The sequence below is a fragment of the Lissotriton helveticus genome, chromosome 8, assembly GCF_964261635.1.
Source record: "Lissotriton helveticus chromosome 8, aLisHel1.1, whole genome shotgun sequence".
NCBI lineage: Eukaryota > Metazoa > Chordata > Amphibia > Caudata > Salamandridae > Lissotriton > Lissotriton helveticus.
Genome location: NC_136069.1, coordinates 1,200,227,033 through 1,200,246,880, shown reverse-complemented (window position 1 = coordinate 1,200,246,880; position 19,848 = coordinate 1,200,227,033).

The window sequence follows — 19,848 nt, the reverse complement described above, 5'->3', positions numbered from 1 at the left end:
AATTTGCATATAGCCAGGTTCTGAGCTGGGATGGTGCAGTGAGCTAAAAAACGGTGATGGATTAAAACCATGATCTATTGACTTGGTAAGAGTATTCTGCATCATTCAGAAACTCTGTCCATCACCACCCCCCTTTTCCAAAATTGGTTTTATCCACACTATGTGTGGGAGGGTATACTCAGACGTGAGTCCCTTGCTCATTGCACCATCAGGATTCAAGCAAGCCGGGCCGAAGAAGGCTGTGATGCCAGAAACCGGTCCCCGGAAGCTTGTTTCCTTCCCAGTATAAGAATTGGCTTGGTAGTTTGGTTTGCCCTGTTCCCATCATGCACTGGGACAGGAACAGACTAATTTGCATATAGCCAGGTTCTGAGCTGGGATGGTGCAGTGAGCTAAAAAACAGTGATGGATTAAAACCATGATCTATTGACTTGGTAAGAGTATTCTGCATCATTCAGAAACTCTGTCCATCACCACCCCCCTTTTCCAAAATCAGTGACATGACTGATGACATCAGTGATGACATTTCAAATGAAGCAGAAAGCTCACAGGCTCCCTTAACCCAATAACAATGCTGCAATCCAGCGTTGTGAGGCAGTGGGATGACGCTCCTCTGCCTTAGCGGAGGAGCTGCCCCATAACTCAAACCTTCTCTGCACACAATCAGTGAGGCTACAGGTGGCTGCCTGAGGCTCAGTAATGGTGAACCAGCAGACTTTAGTATTTATGGTGCTCCCTGTTGGAGGTGGAATATGTATTTACTGGTGCAGAGCAGACTAACTGACTGCGAACTCAGGATCCCAGTTTACACTTCCATGGCACAGGTGGTGGAGAAGTCGGGATTATGGGACATCAAAAGCCTTTTTTATTTGGGTTTTATATAGTTCAAACTTGACGCAAAGGTATCAGAGCGCTTTACAGGAACACCAGTTGTATTACAGATGGACACATTCAGGGAGATTAAGTGATTTGCCAGAATCACAGGATGTTGAGCTTCTCTGCGGAGACTCAAACTCCATTTCCCAGCTTCGAGGTCAGCCTGAAGCCTTGTAATGTCAGATGCCATTTGCATAAAGGGGCTCAGTGTTTCCTCCATTGCAATACATGGAGTCTTCATTGTCCTTATTTTGAACTGTAAGCACTCCTTAGGCAGACTGATTTCATGGCTCCACCAACGAAAATGCCATAAGTTGTGCATAGCTCCATAAGAGTGGCTGCTCTGTCAACCACTGGTGAATGAATATTGGTTGAAAACAGCCAATGGCTAAAGAGGACTGCGTTTTCTCCGTTTCTCTTTGTAGCTTCATCAGCTCTGGGAGAGACATCTACGACTGTCTGTAGGCTTGTCTCTGGGTCTCAAATAAGCTAGGAGAGGGAGGCATTGCACCTCCCTCCACTGATTTTTCAAATCGGTCCGAGGGATGGGGTCCCAGTGGCCTCAAAGAAGGACGTCACATGCCCTCTTTCATAGGAAACTGATTTTACCACTCCCCCCTACCCCAGGCGCTGGCCGACATAGTGCTTTTTTTAGAGAACAAACAACTGCGCTTTTTAGTAGAAAAGAAATACAGCAGATCCTCAACAAATGTGTGGTAAAATATTATAAAAAAAGTTTATGTCCGTAAAGGGACCCCCTCATCAGGCATTGTAGGGAAAGGGTATTACTACCATGCTCCCTTATATATATTTTTAAACTTATTTCCAGAGTATGGGACTCAGTCCCAAAATCCTAAACTGGATGCTGCCACATCTTTGTTAATCTGGTGGCAGCCAATCAGATCCTATCTTAATATCTGTCAGGTCCACCGCTGATCCTCAGTGGCATCAAATATGAAAATGTTGGGAGGCTTAATTTCTCAAAAACTACTATATGGTTTTAGACTCACCATGAAAAGCATGCCTTCTGGACCAATATCTACCTTTCTGCTCAATTTAGTGTATTTAAATTTAGCAGTTTTTGAGGTATAGCAGTTCAATTTTATTAAGGAAAAAGTAATAGGCAAGAAGTGCTTTGGGATTCCCTTTTTTCTCTGCATCTGCTTGACAGTCCACCACAAAATGTTTCAGGAAGGAACTGAGGTAGATGTGACTTCTTTTTGTAAATTGTCATGTGGATTCATGAAATGGTGCTAACGTTCTAAGCCTTATAAGACCTGCTAATAACTTTGATGCCATTTGACCAATGTTCACAAAACTTTCCCAAACAAATGTTCACCCACCTCAGTTTCTTCCTGGAAAGTTTTGGCGTGATTTATCAAGCAGGGATTGAGAAAAAAGGGGGGAATCCAAAACGCAATTTCTCAAGCACATGACACAAGGCCAGGCTGTGCGTGGCAGAGGGGTGGTATAGTTACGTATGAAAATAAATAATAACTTCACATTTAAAAAAACCTCTAGAAATTCACTGAAAAAAACCAGAGGTTAAAATGAGGTTATAATTAGTTGAAAATGTCAGTTTTAATGTAAGGTTTTAAATTAAAGAAACACTGAAAATCACCAGTAATAGATAACTGAAATACCTATATTCATGCCATCAATGAGCACTACTTATGACATCACATATTAAATTACTCATGATGTCTAAAAGTACATAATTATTGACAACACTGAGCATTTATAGAGATAGCGAGAGATATGTGAGAAAACACTATCCTACGCCTTTAAAAGACAACAGATTTCCCTGAATAAATTATAAAAAATGTATTTGTTAGTTGAAAATCAATTTTTAGCAGGTGTCTGTCCTTGATTTGTTAGTTCTACAATAATATCCATGCATGCAGCTATATGAAAAAAAGGAGTTAATCTAAAACTGAACTAAGCAATAAGAGAGGATAAGAGTTGTGAGATATGTTGCATCCCACCACCATGTTGATAAACGGAAAGAAACAACAAACATATTTATTCAGGTAATACACTATATAAGCAGACATGGGTGAACACTGTATATGTCCTGATAAGATTTAAACAATTACAGATAACCTGAACGTCGTAAATCTGAATTACAGCATGGGCAGGTTAGTTGTTTATCTTTCAGTGGCCGATAAAATGAACACCTTACCGTTAAGTTTTATAAAGTATACTTCGGTAAACAAGCATTTAATACTTTCACAACATTAATTGTTTACACATTCAGGAAGACAAATACAAAAGAACATATATTAGTACATGAATCTAAGTTACATTTCAAATACATACAACTAGAAAGTGCTAATCATAAAGAAATGGGGAAGTAGGTCAAAGTATGTCAAACACATTTCTTTCACTATGTAATGGATAACTAACAAGACATGAAGGTATTTTTCAAGGTTTTAAAATGTTTTGACTGCCATTGTCAGGTTAGTAAGGTGGCTGGGAGAATAGATCAATGGCTAGAAGAATGGATGGGTTGATGAGTCTATAAAACAATGGCTTAGAGGTTGACAAAGTTAGATACATGTTAAGGCATGGGCAAAAGGGGCAATGGTCCAGGGCCCCCACTTTCCAAGAGCCCACCTGGTAAAGTACATTTTTTGTATGTCTGAAACATCTCTGTAAATTTGTAAATATGAACATATTTACTTCTTCTCTGCCTATCTCTACCACAGTGTTTCTGTTTGCTGAGTTTCATCTTACAAACTTTTGGTGCCCTCAGAAAGACATATTTTAACAGTTTTTGTGTAAAAAAAAAGTGTGCCAAAGTTTGTTTTCATCATGTGGGCTACAATTAGCACAAACATGGTGTAGGAAATTGGGTTACTGGTTGAGGAGGTTTGTACCCTACTTGTTGTAAATTGGAAGCAATAGGTTAGCATTAGCAGAAGCCATCTTATATTTAGAAGTTATCTTATCCGTTTTGTGAAAGCCATTTTGTATTTCTGGCAGCCATTTTGTTTGCCATGTGCTCGCCATGTGCTTTGTCCTACCTTTCTGTTAACTGCTCTTGAAATCTGCCTAGAGACAAACTATATTCAGCATCTTCCACCTTCGCAGAGGCCCAGAAGGGCCTAGCTAGTAGAATGCACCTGCTTCTCTAGTATAACTGTCAGGCTATTTTTGTTGCTGTATGGAGAAGTAACTCTCCTCCCACTTTTCACAAGCAGATCTTGTATGCCCATCTTAGTCATTTTGCCTGCTTACATGAGCCAGGACTGCCCCTTGGTCTTATGCTGAGTATGTAACCCTAAGCATATATAGGGCCTCTGTTTTCTGTACTCCTCAGACTGCCTCATTCAGTTGCTAAGGCATCAGTGTGACGCAGTCTCACTCATCTGAGGTTAATAAAGATGTTCTTTTATATTTCAGCTACTGTGCCAATTTCGTATTTGTTGGTTTAAAAGGACCAAGTTTCAGTGGGACCCCTAAGAAGGTTAATTGATTTCATCAGATGGCGCTACAACATGGACCTCATCAGAGAAGTGGCTATCTGAGGGAGTGATCTTTTCAGGAGACAAAAATCTACTGTGGAGGACAGGACAGGACTCTACTAAGCAGGTACTGTGTGCACGGAGATTCTGGGGATTCTCTGTCTCTGCAGCCCAGTATATTTTGGATTTTCCTGATTTTGATCCTCCACATGATGTCACCTGTGACTGTGAACCTTTTTGACGTGAGTATTCAAAAAAAGACCGTTAGGTCATTCAGAACTTGGCAGTTAGAATTTGGACAACTATTTGTTTGGTAAGAGTCGGTTTGATGCCTTTGATTGGTAAGGTAGTTTAGCAACACTTACTGTGGCTTAGATTTGTGTTGGCCAACTTTGGATTTGTATGGGATAGATATGTAAATTGCAATCTATGAAGGCAGGTAATGAGGAGATTTTTCTCTGTTTGACTTTTGTTTGAATGGCGCAACGTACGAAGAGTACCTTAAGCGCTACTTTGATTATATAATATTTGCATATCTTGCAATATTTTTGGCATGCATGATTCAAGCACACATCGAAGAATGTGTCGCTTTTTGGAGGTACCACAGTGAGATGTGAATTAAATTAGCTGGCTCCCTTGAGGGAATAGCTAGATAGGTTCAGGTATAAAAACATATTTCTTCCTTGGTGATTCTGTATCCCCATGGAATTTAAATATGGACAGAATATAAACAAGGATCCTTTTTTTGCGCAATTTTATGAATGGAGATATGCAGAGCGATTTTTTGGTGTTCTGTCAGACAAAGCTAGTGAATTGAGTGTATTTTGGCTAATTGGAAATAAAACAGTTTGTTGGGTTGTTTTTGCAGTCTTTTGGAATACTATTGAGAAGCGCTTCTTGTAAATATGACTTACTACTAGTATTTACAAATGGTTCGGTTTAAGTACAGTCTGTGGGATGTCCTTTGTTTCTGTCGCAAGTGTTTATCTGTGGGTTAAATGTGTGTTGAAATGTCTATGTGGCTTGTGGTTTTACATTGCAACTTCTGTAAGTAAATAGCGATTGCGCTCTTTGTGTAAGGATTGCTAGCCTTAAGCGAGCTGTATCATGTGTCCTGAGTGTTTGACCCCTTCTGTATATGTCTAAAATGAGCTCAATGCGTGTGTTTGTGGTTTTCCTTGTCTTCAGTTTGTTGTGCAAATTGTCATTTAATTAATATTAAATAAAAATTAAATAAAAATCCAGGAATGAACCATATGATATGCTAAATAACTGTATGTTATTAGCAAATTTATAAGAGTAAGCAACAAAGCACATGTAGAAACTGCCAATGCTTAAAAGATAAAATTAGAATTCACATTTAATAGGGATAAATAGGCCTCAAAAACGAAATTGTGTATTTTACAATAAATCAACAGGTATAAATTACAGCATTTTTTAGATATATTGTATTAGATATTAACAGGCAAACACTTCATCTGAAGTACATTTTTGCTGAACCAAAACGCATATTATAGAACATGCATTGAAAGGCCTCAGTTTTAAATAGACAGTCACTGTGCTTCCATTTCAACACTAAAAAAAAAGCTTAGCAACAGCTGTTGTTTTGATTGTAGGCCACGGAGAGACAGGAATGTTCACTCAGCCAGGATTTTGTCAGTTAAAACACAGGGTGAAACCCTGCATTTCAGACTGATGTTTTTAAAAGTTACAAAAATCAGGTTCATTATTTTGGATAACAGGAAAACATTTAAAAAGGATTTCCTTTCTTAAAGTCTTTTACATATGCACATTCTTGGTTCTGAGGTTAAACAATAACTGTCCTTTTAAAAAAGTGGCGCAAAAATGTGTCAAGTTTCAAGTTAGGCTTCTGTGCTTAGGCTTGTGAATGAATGCGTCTAAATATGATAGGCAAGGGATGCAGCTTGCTTTTCCTATGTGTAATTAGCAAAATGATTGGTTTTATTAATATATATATATATATGTATATAAATTAATTATGAAAAATTATTTAAAAAAATAAGTGCTTTTAAATTTGTTTTTTAAACATTTTTTAAGCTAAATACTCATATTGGACCTCCTCACATTAAAATTAAATTTAAGTTGTGTTGTTCCGCATAATGAGGACATTTGCATATGAAATATCACTCTGCGCAGGCATAATAAAATCATTTTTTTAAAGGGTAATTATACTATATTTCTAATTTTTCATTTATGGGCTATCTAAAGAAAATTCTGATAATAAATATTATGCAAATAAAATATAGGATATTCAATTTTAAGTGCCCCAAATATCAAAGTCGAAATTGGATAAAATGAACTATTTAAACAGCATTTTTTTCATTTAGAGTAGCTTTTAAAGAGCCTTAGTCTTCAGTAAATGCATTCATTTAGGTATAAAACATATAGCTGACCTTTATATTGCCTGCAAAAGTATGCTGCACCCTGCTTATAATTGAAAATATGTATAAACAACCCAGCAGAAGTTATTGAACTGACAAACAGGGTAATGGGTCAGTTTTCTGCTTTAACGGTGACTTTGAATTAGGGAAAGCTGCCTTCGCACACAGAATAGGACAGCTGGGAAGAGTTAAATGTCAGCTCTATATTTAAAAGCATAGCATGGCTCCCAGAGTAAAGTTTGCTTTGACATTTTGAGCTCTGAAATTTTTTGAAAGAGGACAGGGGAAAAGGAGAAGTTTTACCTTTTTTTGGCAAAAAACTAGCACTTTATGCCCTCATGTGATAGAAAATGATATATTGGTATATGTGAACTTTGATTAACGGATAAGCTTTGCCATATTTCTACAGCACTAATGCTTAAAAGCTGAGGCAATGAAATTGCTAAAAGGATTGGGGTTTGGGTTTTCATATTTTGTTTAGCCCTCTCAAAAGTGCTATGTACCTCCTATAACTTTGTTTATGGCCAGTTGCTACAAATAGGGTTTGATAGTGTTGACAGAAGTGAAACCTGTTTCAGGTTTCCTACTGTCAAAATGGGGGAAGGAGGCTATCTCTTCTACAAATTAAGGCTAGGTAAAATGTATGTTGCTCTCTCCTTTTCTCAATTTCTTTTTAGCCTGTCTAAACTGTCTGTGAAATAGCAATGAGACATTTAATTGGCTATTCAGTAATACTGTTTTAAACATTGTTAGCCTTAATAAAATTAATAAATATATGTTTTATTACTGCCCATCCTGTTTGATGAAATTATGACAGGATAAATAGTCTAGATTTCTGTTCCCTTATTTGATATTTAAGGGGAATTAGATGTGGGTAGTTTTGGTCTATAAGTCTTAGGTGATAACACGATTATTGTAGATTTGCAAGGGCATTGCTAGTTTTTTATTAGCTAGTCTGTGTAAATAAACTGACAGCCCTTATTAGAGCTGATGTTGCATAGTTTGGATCATGAAAAGTAGAACGTAGGGAAGATGCCCATGTGATCCTTAGCAAAAAATGTTTTGAAGGAAATATTGTTTTATAGATAAGAAACCCTGTTAAATTAGCAGTTTTAGATTTTCCTGCTGCTCCTAGAACATGAGAGCATGGTCCTAAGCGTCCAATCTAGGTGCTTTTTATTAAGAAGAAGAATTTTAGAAGTGTCTGCAGTCCGGTACAAGTAATGTAAAGTTTATGAGCAAAACTGTAGAACATTTCCTTTTTATTTTTAGGGTTTTCAGATTAGTACACAGGAATACACCAATGTAAGGATTTAGAGTATGTCTGTGTTGTTTTTCTCTTTTCCTCTGAGTTTAGTAAATTAATATAGACTTCCTTGGCTGCTTGGGTTTTAGTGATGTATTACTAGTGTCAGTTCACCAAAGAGTTCCTTTTATACTTGCCAATAGGTCCAGGCAGTTTTTTTGTTTTTTATACTCTCACATAGATAGATGGAAGTGATTCTTGGGTGCCTTGCTAATATATGGGGCGTCCCAAGACTAGGAAGTCTTTTTTAACTATCCTCTCTGTTGATAGACAGTTTTTGTACCTTGTTTAAAGACCTTTTGTTCTGTCCACCAATAGATATTTGCTGCTGTACAAACCACTACAAGAGGGGCCCGGACATCAGTCAGCGTCAGCACCAGTCCAGCTTGAAGCCAAAGGGAAGGTAACCAGCACAGGCATTGCAGGCAACTAGGACCTCAGTGAAGGCGGAAGCCCTGTGATCAAATGTGTACCCCTGCCACTGTCTTGGGCAAAAGACGGGGTGACAAATCGGAAAGGAGAAATTGTGGTTGATGTCCAGCTGAGAGTCACAGACCGACCAGAATGGCGAGGAGGCTTTGCTTGAGGTGACCCCTTTTGAAACATGGGTTGCTTCAGAGATCCTAGCATCAGGCCTCTGAATTCTGGTCCTAAAATGAATGCAAGTTTGCTCCTTTGTTTGTTGGTCAAGAGGTGCCTGAGCACACTGGATGCAATGTTTGGCACCAACGAATGAGCAGTGCGCCAGCAGAGCAATACAGGAGTTAGGGAAGGACTTGAGATTAGGGTACCAGTGCTGTGTCTCTGATGCCTGTTAGATTGAAGTGAAGAAAACTGGTGCACTGCCTGAGACACTGAACAGGATCGCTAAGAGCATTTGGCTGTTGGGTGACTGCCCTGAAAGAAGAGACTTTTTCCTTGAAACTGGACTGTGATTTTTGAGTTGCGAGTTGTGCAGCTTCACCGTGGAAACAACAAGAGCCTGCCCGTGAGGCTCAAACAGACACAGGGAGAAGACTCCCCTCTGGCTTGGTTGTACAGCAGCTTCAATTTCCCCAAGGACGTCTTCTTTTTCTTGTCAATAATGTATCCCTTTAGACGTCCCATTTTTGAGGAGGAACAGCCCCTTGCAGCTCTTCGTCCTAATTCCTATGGCCTGTGTGGCCCTCCTGGTCCCAGATATGATTGATGTTCTAGCCCTCATAAAAGGAAAATGTAACAGTCAATTGGAAAATGTTTTTATTAGATATGTGCTTTTGGTTATTCTGAAATTTAAAATGAATAGTCACTGAAATGCATAGGAGCCCTGAGATGTTTACTAGATGTTTTTAGGATTTGCTTTTGCTTAGGACTGAAAAATTATAATTCTGTTTGTAATAGTGGCCATTGCTCTCTCCTACAATCTGTATGTTAATTATGACCTGATCCTCCGTTCTCTTTGTATTCCTGCTTATAGCTCACATATACCCGCTTAATGAAATGTTTAGAATGGAAAATGCCCACCTAGCAATAAATTAGGAAATTGATAAAATTATAAAAATTAATATGAAAATATTTTTTATGTTCCTACTGGATCATAGGAATGTCTTCAGGTAATGCTAAAACAGTTGTAAATTGGCAGCAATGGGTTAGCATTAGCAGAAGCCATCTTGTATTTAGAAGTTATCTTATCCGTTTTGTGAAAGCCATTTTGTACTTCTGACAGCCATTTTGTTTGCCATGTGCTCGCCATGTGCTCTGTCCTACCTTTCTGTTAACTGCTCTTGAAATCTGCCTTTAGACAAACTATATTCAGCATCTTCCACCTTCGCACATGCCCAGAAGGGCCTAGCTAGTAGAGTGGACCTGCTTCTCTAGTATAATTGTCAGACTATTTTTGCTGCTGTATGGAGAAGTAACTCTCCTCCTACTTTGTTGAACAAGCAGATCTTGTATGCCCATCTTAGTCATTTGGCATGCTTACAGGAGCCAGGACTGCCCCTTGGTATTATGCTGAGTATGTAACCCTAAGCATATATAAGGCCTCTGTTTTCTGTACTCTTCAGACTGCCTCATTCAGTTGCTATGGCTTCTGTGTGACGTAGTCTCACTCATTTGAGGTTAATAAAGATGTCCTTTTATATTTCAGCTTCTGTGCCAATTTCTTCTTTGTTGGTTTAAAAGGAACAAGTATCAGTGGGACCCCTAAGAAGGTTAATTGATTTCATCATACTCAAGCAGCAACCACAATCTCTGTCAAAGTGAAAGACAAGCAAATCCAAAATAAAACCGTGCTCGTCCCTCAGGTAGCTTGGCACAAAAGCAGTCCGGCTAACCTTAAGAGGCAATGTGTAAAATATTCAAAGTAGTTAAGGGGACTGACCAAATAACCCTACGCAAACCTGGAGAACTATATTTCACAGGAAAAGTTAATCTCCCGAACCATGTGCATCTCTAGCGGAGACAATGTGGATTAAGTAACATGATAAGTTAATGTCTTTCGCATCTAGAAATTTCCTTGGTGTTATTAGTTATAGCATGCATTTGATCACCTCAATTTTTTAATAGCAGTGTGTTCCAGAGAGTCCACAGCATGGCTCTTGCATGCATTGAAGTCATAAAGATGTTCCTTTCAGGCAGTTTCAAAATGTTTCCTCATTATTTTTTTTTTTAATAATTTCCACATTTTATGATGCACAGGCTAACATATAGGTCATAATGGGGAGGACACCACCTCTTATACAACTTTAATGTATATATGTATACATATGCAGTCATATTATAACTGAACTAGAGACATGTTTGTATTTTTGAAGGTGGATTTTATGAGACAGTCAAATCCTTTTGTACTATCCTGAGGAGGTCCAGAGTAAACGGCTGAAAGCGTTAACTCGTTCTATTATATGTAGTTCCTCAACTTGTGACTATACAGTACGTTTGTGGATGGTGTAGGGAGCATCCTCAGGCAATACATAGGCCAAAAAGATTTTAACTGGCTGGTTATGGATATTTTTGGAACTACCATCGTAGTGAGTTCTTTGTTTTTTTAGAACTGATTTTGAGATATAAAGCAAATGAATTCACAGGGAACATAAGAATTAATTAATTATGGACGTTGATAATTTAACTTTTTCACATAATTGTGGTCTAATATAGTGTATGATGTTTAGTATTCGACTAACGTATGTTTTAGGTGTGCAGTTCTATAATAAAGTAAGCAAACTCAAGTTGCATAACTCAGATGATGTATCTTCTGTCTCCAATAGTGAACTATCTCTTTTGTAGAGTGAAGAATGATAATAAGACTAATCCCTAAAGAGAAACCCTTTTTTCTGTGAAATAAAGTATTTATGCAGCTCTTCAAACAGTAATAAAGTGAAAACCCAGCACAAGAAAATTTCCACACCAATTTAGATAAGTAGAGTAAAATGTAATTCCTAATTGGGGACCAAAACAACAAACATTCAGTCAGTAGAATCTAAGATGTGGAACTTTAAAGATTTAAGTGAAAATAGTGTCTAGAAGCACAAAGTGTCAATTGTGGTGATCTTGTTGTGCTGGACTGGGACAAATTCACACGTTCGGGCCAACAGCGGTGGAGACTGGCCAAATACAGGGCCCAAGTTAGGCCAGCTGCACAGAGTTTCTTAAATCATCATTTGGGGACTGTAGCAAGGTCCTGCTTTGAGGATGAGCCATGCAGTTGTTGTTCCGAAGGTGCAGCGGGGCTGCGATGCGGAGTCCTATGTCATTGTCAAGAATGCTGTTGATGAGGGGCATGCAATGCGAAGGCCTGCTTCGAGATTGCATTGTACATCGGTGATTCCGAGAATGCTGTGGGCTGGGATGTGAGATCCTACATTGGGGATGAATTGCACACCAGCTGTTTCAATGTGATTTCAAGGAGATTAACTGTGCTGCATCAATCTGATGATGTTACCACAGCTGGGCTGGAAGAGCACCTTCAGTCCCACTTCCAAGGGTCCAGGATTGGGCTGGCACAACTTGGGTAGTCAGACTCATAGCAGAGAACCCAGGCGCTGGGTTCAAGGTAGTTGGAACCTTTTCTGTCCCTGAAGCTCTGATCAGGAGTCCAGATAACTAGCCCTTGCAGTCACTCTGGTGGTCTTGGGTTCAATATGCAAGTCCAGTCCTCAAGCAGGCATCAGGGCAGCAGGGCAACAGAGTTGCAGTCCTTCTTGCAAAGCAGCACAGCAGTCCTTTGAGTCTTCCACAGGTCGAGAGGTGTACTAAAGAGCTGGGTCTGAGGGCTCATTGTTCATACCTGAGGCCCACTTTGAAGTAGAAGAATGTTCTGGAGGTTTGCACCCCCAGAGTTGCATGGAATTGTGCAGCACACACAGAAACAGTAAATCGTCTTTAAATATTGCTCATGTGCAAGAACGTGTCCCTTCCTTCACAAAAGCAATCGTCCCTGCAGTGCAGGCACCCTTGTAACATGGCACAAGGGTGCCTGCGCTGGCAGCAGGCAGATTTTTCAGTGCTAGCACTAGGGAAAACACAGGGGTGTGCCATATTTTTGTAATACCGTGCATCCCTGTGTTTTGAAAATGTTAAAGTGTGGAATTTCCAAATTTGCGTTACACCACACTTTAAAATGTTCTTGTACATATTGTAGGAGAGTAGGGTCTGCTATCCTATGGAAGTTGTATGCAGGGAACGAAGCCATGGCTTTAGATAGTGTACCTGAACTCACATCGGAGGATCCGATCGACTATCCAAAAGTGAAAACAATAGAAATGGCCATAAAGAATATGCGTTTGTCGGGCGCAATGGGACCTGACGAACTTCCCATGACGGTTTTAAAGCAGGAACCTTTACTCTGGAGCAAGATTCTTCACCCAGTGTTCAAATCCTGCTTTGTTACTAAAACTGTCCCAGCCTCCTGGAAGGGAAGTATATTGGTCCCTATTTTTAAGAAGGGATCTAGGGATTGTCCCATGAACTACCGTTTGATCGCTCTCCTCGACTCAGTTGGAAAGGTTTTTGCTAAATGTATTCTGGGCTTGCTTGAAAATTGGGTCGAGGAGAATAATATTCTACCATGTGAACAGACTGGTTTCCGTAGGGGACACGGTACTTTGGACAATCTTACCACCCTCCATGTGATCTCTGATAAATATTCACGTGTAAGAGGAGGAGTGGTGTTCGCAGCGTTTATTGATTTCTCCACAGCGTTCGATAAAGTCGATCGTCGAACGCTGTGGAGAAAATTAGCTGCCCTTGGTTTATCACTATATCTATTAGAGCTGTTACGAGCTCTACATTCAGAAACGTGGTGTAGTGTTCTCCAAGGGGGTGAGAGGGGACTTTCGCACAAGATTCCCTCTCAGAACGGCCTTAAACAAGGCTGTCTCCTGGCACCACTATTGTTCTCACTATACACTGCAGACCTTCCTGCCTATCTATCAGCGTGTGTGGGTATAGCTCCGGCGGTAGGTGGGACCCCTATTTCTTGTCTCATGTACGCTGACGATATTCTTGTTTTAGATCTAACCCCCAAAGGTCTTGCTAATCGGCTGCAAGCCTTACACGTTTTTGCTGATGCCCACTGTATGAAGATTAATATATCTAAAAGCAAAATCATGTGTATTGCTGGAAAAAAGAAATGCCGTTCTGTAAATTTTGGATGGTTTATTGGTGGTCAAAAACTAGAGGTTGTTAAAACCTACACTTTTTTTGGTAAAATCATTGCGGCCAATTTGAGTGAGAGGCCCCATATCGAGCACAGCTTACGTAAAGCACTTGCCCACGGCAAAGGCTTAAATTCCCTTTATTCCGCTACTGGAAAGAGACACTTTGCTTGTCTTCTTGAAGTGTTTAGGGCTAAGATTCCTCCTACGATACTATATGGTATAGAACTTATAGAGTTGAAGCATTGGGAGTTTTGTAATAAAATTGAGAGGAAACTCTTAAGATCCCTATCCAACCTTAATACCTCCTGCTCTTTGGCAGCATGTAGGCTTGATTTCGGCCTTAGGAGCAGCTGGGTTCAGGGACTATGTGCCCTGGTAAGATGGGTGGCTTGCTTGGCTAGAGCCGAATCAGGGTCGATGAGGGCCCTTCTTAAAAAGGAATTGTTGGGCAACTTTAACGAGTTCTCACGTTTAGTAAGGAATTTCAGAAGAGCTGTGTCACTTTTAAAGTTAGATGAAAGTGTGTTATTCCTATATTCATCGAAAAACCAAAGGTGATGATGGACGGAGCGTTGACAATACAAACACTCACCCCCAGTCAACTGATCTGGGTTTAATCCATCACCGTTCTTTAGCTCACTCCGCCAACCCAGTTCAGACATGACCATATGCAAATCAGTCTGACCCTGTGCCTCATGGGAACAGTCCAGCCCGAACTGCCAAGCCATGTCTTCCCTGGACCGGAATCAAGCTTCCCAGGACCGGTTTCTGGCATTACAGCCGTCTTCAGCCGGGCTTGCTTGACTCCAGTGGCAAAGTGAGCAAGGGACTCACGTCTGAGCATACCCTGCCAACTTAGGGCGAACAAAGAAAAACCAAAGGTGATGATGGACGGAGCGTTGACAATACAAACACTCACCCCCAGTCAACTGATCTGGGTTTAATCCATCACCGTTCTTTAGCTCACTCCGCCACCCCAGTTCAGACATGACCATATGCAAATCAGTCTGACCCTGTGCCTCATGGGAACAGTCCAGCCCGAACTGCCAAGCCATGTCTTCCCTGGACCGGAATCAAGCTTCCCAGGACCGGTTTCTGGCATTACAGCCGTCTTCAGCCGGGCTTGCTTGACTCCAGTGGCAAAGTGAGCAAGGGACTCACGTCTGAGCATACCCTGCCAACTTAGGGCGAACAAAGAAAAACCAAAGGTGATGATGGACGGAGCGTTGACAATACAAACACTCACCCCCAGTCAACTGATCTGGGTTTAATCCATCACCGTTCTTTAGCTCACTCCGCCACCCCAGTTCAGACATGACCATATGCAAATCAGTCTGACCCTGTGCCTCATGGGAACAGTCCAGCCCGAACTGCCAAGCCATGTCTTCCCTGGACCGGAATCAAGCTTCCCAGGACCGGTTTCTGGCATTACAGCCGTCTTCAGCCGGGCTTGCTTGACTCCAGTGGCAAAGTGAGCAAGGGACTCACGTCTGAGCATACCCTGCCAACTTAGGGGGAACAAAGAAAAACCAAAGGTGATGATGGACGGAGCGTTGACAATACAAACACTCACCCCCAGTCAACTGATCTGGGTTTAATCCATCACCGTTCTTTAGCTCACTCCGCCACCCCAGTTCAGACATGACCATATGCAAATCAGTCTGACCCTGTGCCTCATGGGAACAGTCCAGCCCGAACTGCCAAGCCATGTCTTCCCTGGACCGGAATCAAGCTTCCCAGGACCGGTTTCTGGCATTACAGCCGTCTTCAGCCGGGCTTGCTTGACTCCAGTGGCAAAGTGAGCAAGGGACTCACGTCTGAGCATACCCTGCCAACTTAGGGCGAACAAAGAAAAACCAAAGGTGATGATGGACGGAGCGTTGACAATACAAACACTCACCCCCAATCAACTGATCTGGGTTTAATCCATCATCGTTCTTTAGCTCACTCCGCCACCCCAGTTCAGACATGACCATATGCAAATCAGTCTGACCCTGTGCCTCATGGGAACAGTCCAGCCCGAACTGCCAAGCCATGTCTTCCCTGGACCGGAATCAAGCTTCCCAGGACCGGTTTCTGGCATTACAGCCGTCTTCAGCCGGGCTTGCTTGACTCCAGTGGCAAAGTGAGCAAGGGACTCACGTCTGAGCATACCCTGCCAACTTAGGGCGAACAAAGAAAAACCAAAGGTGATGATGGACGGAGCGTTGACAATACAAACACTCACCCCCAGTCAACTGATCTGGGTTTAATCCATCACCGTTCTTTAGCTCACTCCACCACCCCAGTTCAGACATGACCATATGCAAATCAGTCTGACCCTGTGCCTCATGGGAACAGTCCAGCCCGAACTGCCAAGCCATGTCTTCCCTGGACCGGAATCAAGCTTCCCAGGACCGGTTTCTGGCATTACAGCCGTCTTCGGCCGGGCTTGCTTGACTCCAGTGGCAAAGTGAGCAAGGGACTCACGTCTGAGCATACCCTGCCAACTTAGGGCGAACAAAGAAAAACCAAAGGTGATGATGGACGGAGCGTTGACAATACAAACACTCACCCCCAGTCAACTGATCTGGGTTTAATCCATCACCGTTCTTTAGCTCACTCCGCCACCCCAGTTCAGACATGACCATATGCAAATCAGTCTGACCCTGTGCCTCATGGGAACAGTCCAGCCCGAACTGCCAAGCCATGTCTTCCCTGGACCGGAATCAAGCTTCCCAGGACCGGTTTCTGGCATTACAGCCGTCTTCAGCCGGGCTTGCTTGACTCCAGTGGCAAAGTGAGCAAGGTACTCACGTCTGAGCATACCCTGCCAACTTAGGGCGAACAAAGAAAAAACAAAGGTGATGATGGACGGAGCGTTGACAATACAAACACTCACCCCCAGTCAACTGATCTGGGTTTAATCCATCACCGTTCTTTAGCTCACTCCGCCACCCCAGTTCAGACATGACCATATGCAAATCAGTCTGACCCTGTGCCTCATGGGAACAGTCCAGCCCGAACTGCCAAGCCATGTCTTCCCTGGACCGGAATCAAGCTTCCCAGGACCGGTTTCTGGCATTACAGCCGTCTTCAGCCGGGCTTGCTTGACTCCAGTGGCAAAGTGAGCAAGGGACTCACATCTGAGCATACCCTGCCAACTTAGGGCGAACAAAGAAAAACCAAAGGTTTATATTCGTATATTCATCGTCACAGCTAAAACTTGTGCTAAAACAGGCATCGTGGGAACTTTGCTATCAAATGGATAGGAACACAATACAAGGAAAAGGGGGTAGTGATCTTCTCCTTAATTCCTATACTATGAAGTTGGCCCAACCTTATGCCACATGGAATATACCCCATGGTATTCGTAGATTATGGTTTCTGTTACAATACGATTTACTGCCCTTAAATTCACTTCTTTCTAAATGGCATGGAACCTCTCCCATGTGTAACTTCTGTAGCTTGAGTACTCAGAATTGTATCCATGTTATGTTAATTTGCCCTGCACTTCGACCATTGCGTTTTAAATGGTTAAAATCGATATGTCTCCAATTGGGTATTTCTGATGTTAATACTTTTCTACGATTTCTATACTGTCCTCCAAATGAAATGTTTTGCTTCTATATTTTTAATTTTTTTAAAGGTTTTTTAGCTATTTATTAAGGAGATTTGGAGAGGTCTGACATTGCTCCCTCATGTCATTGATTCTATGGATGAAATCAGTTTTGTATGTGTGATGAATCTTATTTTTTCTGTTTGTATCTGTTCTGAATTTTATGTGGCCCTTAACTAGAGCCAAACATAATAAAATAAATTGAATTGCTATTCTATGGTCACCCCAAATTTTAGCTTTTTGCTTCACTGGTTTCTGACTTAATGTGGCTGTGGGCCTGCTAATCAAACCCACAGCCTGCTGTTCTCTCTCTAAATTAATGCCAATGCACTCTAGGTGCATTACCAATTGGAACTGGTTCACCTTATAGGCCCCTGTAACAGTGTACCCTAGGTACCCAGGGCATAGGTGTATCCAAGGCCTACCAGGGGCTGCAGCATGTATTGTGCCACCCCTGGTCTTGCCTAGCTATTTGACACAACTGGCTGATCACTCAGGTGGGGTAAGTTGGTGTAATCACCTCTTACTTAGGTATAGTATATCTATATCTAACATATATGGACACATGTTAACCTATGAGGCACTCCTATGGAAGGCCTCGACAATCCTGGAGGCAGAGTGCTTGGTTTCATGTGAGATGGTGCTCTGGCATGAGCTGAGCCTGTCTGCAGCTTTCGGAACAACGTCCTTTAGCTGTTTCATGATATGGCCATACCATATACTCTTAAGTGCATTATGAACCTCGCATGCTATCTTTGGTTTGGCTTTAACAAAACATGTCGAGTAAGGTGTCATACGAATTGGAATACTACCCCCTCGCCAATTCTGGTGACGGGGGTAGCATTCCACCCTTCTAGAGGGACATGACATGTACCTAACCTGAAACCCGGGTAAAGTTAAACATGAGACTCAGCATCACAAAATGGATGCTGCCACCACAGACACAAGTCTGACCTCCTGCTGCTGGGAGTCCTTCCAGCTTGGGAGGCTTGGACAAAGGGTTTCCTGTCAGGGTAGGTGCTTGCACCACCCCAGACAGGATTTTGTGTAGTGGGTTAGGGAGGGCTGAATAGAATGAGACTTGCCTGTGGCACACAAGGTGTCACTGTGCGTATGCCAGTACAAACCGGTGCTGGGGCTCTCCAGCCCCAGTCCTGGTGCAAAACTGGACAAAGGAAAGGGGGTGTAACCACCCCCCTTCCTGGTCCTACCCAGAGGAGGGACCTAGTAGATGATCAGGCCCCTAGATTTTGTTTAAGAGTAGAAGCTGTGTCCTAAGACTTCAGATCATCCTGAACTCGACTTGAAACTAAGAAGAAAACTGGACTTCGACATTCTTCTGCACAGAAGACTGAAGAGCATCTCCCTTGTGGCCAAGGAGTGACCACCCTGTGAACACAGGCACAATCCAGCAACTCAACGTCTGCTTTGCCGCCGCCTCCCGGCGGAGCCCGAGCCCAGAGCCTGACAAGACCTGGATTCCCAGACATCGCCCAGCCCGATTCACACTCCCTGAAAAGAAGAGACCCATGGACGCATCGAGAGACATGGGACCGGCCATCTTGAAAGACCCCCAAGAAGCTGACTGCGCAGCACCCTAGGCATCCTCAATGCTGTGCTTTGGGGTTTGAGAAGCCCCACTACCGAGCAGCATTTGCACCGAAGATCAGCCCCCCAGCATCTCCACGGCCTGCGGGTGGCCCTTTTGCATTTTGCCACTCGACGCGTCATCCCTGTTACTGGCCCGTTGGCTGGTGGCCATCTTGGTGACGAAATCTGAAATCTACACCACTGGTCTGGTTACTTAAGACTGGTCCTTGCTCCTGTAAAAAGGAGCAGCCCCTCTGACCTTGCTGGTCAGAGAAAGAAGCTTGCATCGTTTCCTGCATGGCTTGCATTAGCCAAGGCCTGTTTGCTCCAATCAAGAAGCAAACACCGCCATCAGCTAGAGCCTTTGTGGGACAGCTTGTGATCGACTCCTGGACGTCGCTGACCTCTTCGTGTCCACGTGGCTGCAGAGCCAATCTTCACTTCTTCACCTGTTGGCACCCGACATCGCCTGGTTCCCTCTTGGTTCCACGGTAGTCACTGGCTAGCGACTTTGAACATTGTCCCCTCTGCTTTCAGGTCTTCACTTCTTCAGATACACCCTTGGATCCACCGGAGCTCTCCTCGACTGGCCGCCTGCAGCACCATCATCTTCAGGCTCCATTGAACTGCACGGCTTAACCCGACGCACTTTCACACCTATGAGGTAACGCTGGCACTCCGGTGCTCCTGTGTAGAGTAACATCTCTAGTGTCTAGGTTTCAGGTTGTTAGGTTCTGGTCCATCCGGAAGACTCCCTTTGCAGTAACTTTGTAACTTTTACGCACCCATTGACAGTCTATGGGCGCCCGCGTATAACTTCTAACACTGCAGACGCACTCCGTGGGTCTCCTGGTCACTAACTCCTGTTAGCTTCTTGTAGTCCCAACGATTCTGAAGGCCGTAGGCCTTACCACTGTTCGTATAGCGGTTCTTATACCACTATTTTAGTATATGGTTTGAGTGGCCACCAGGG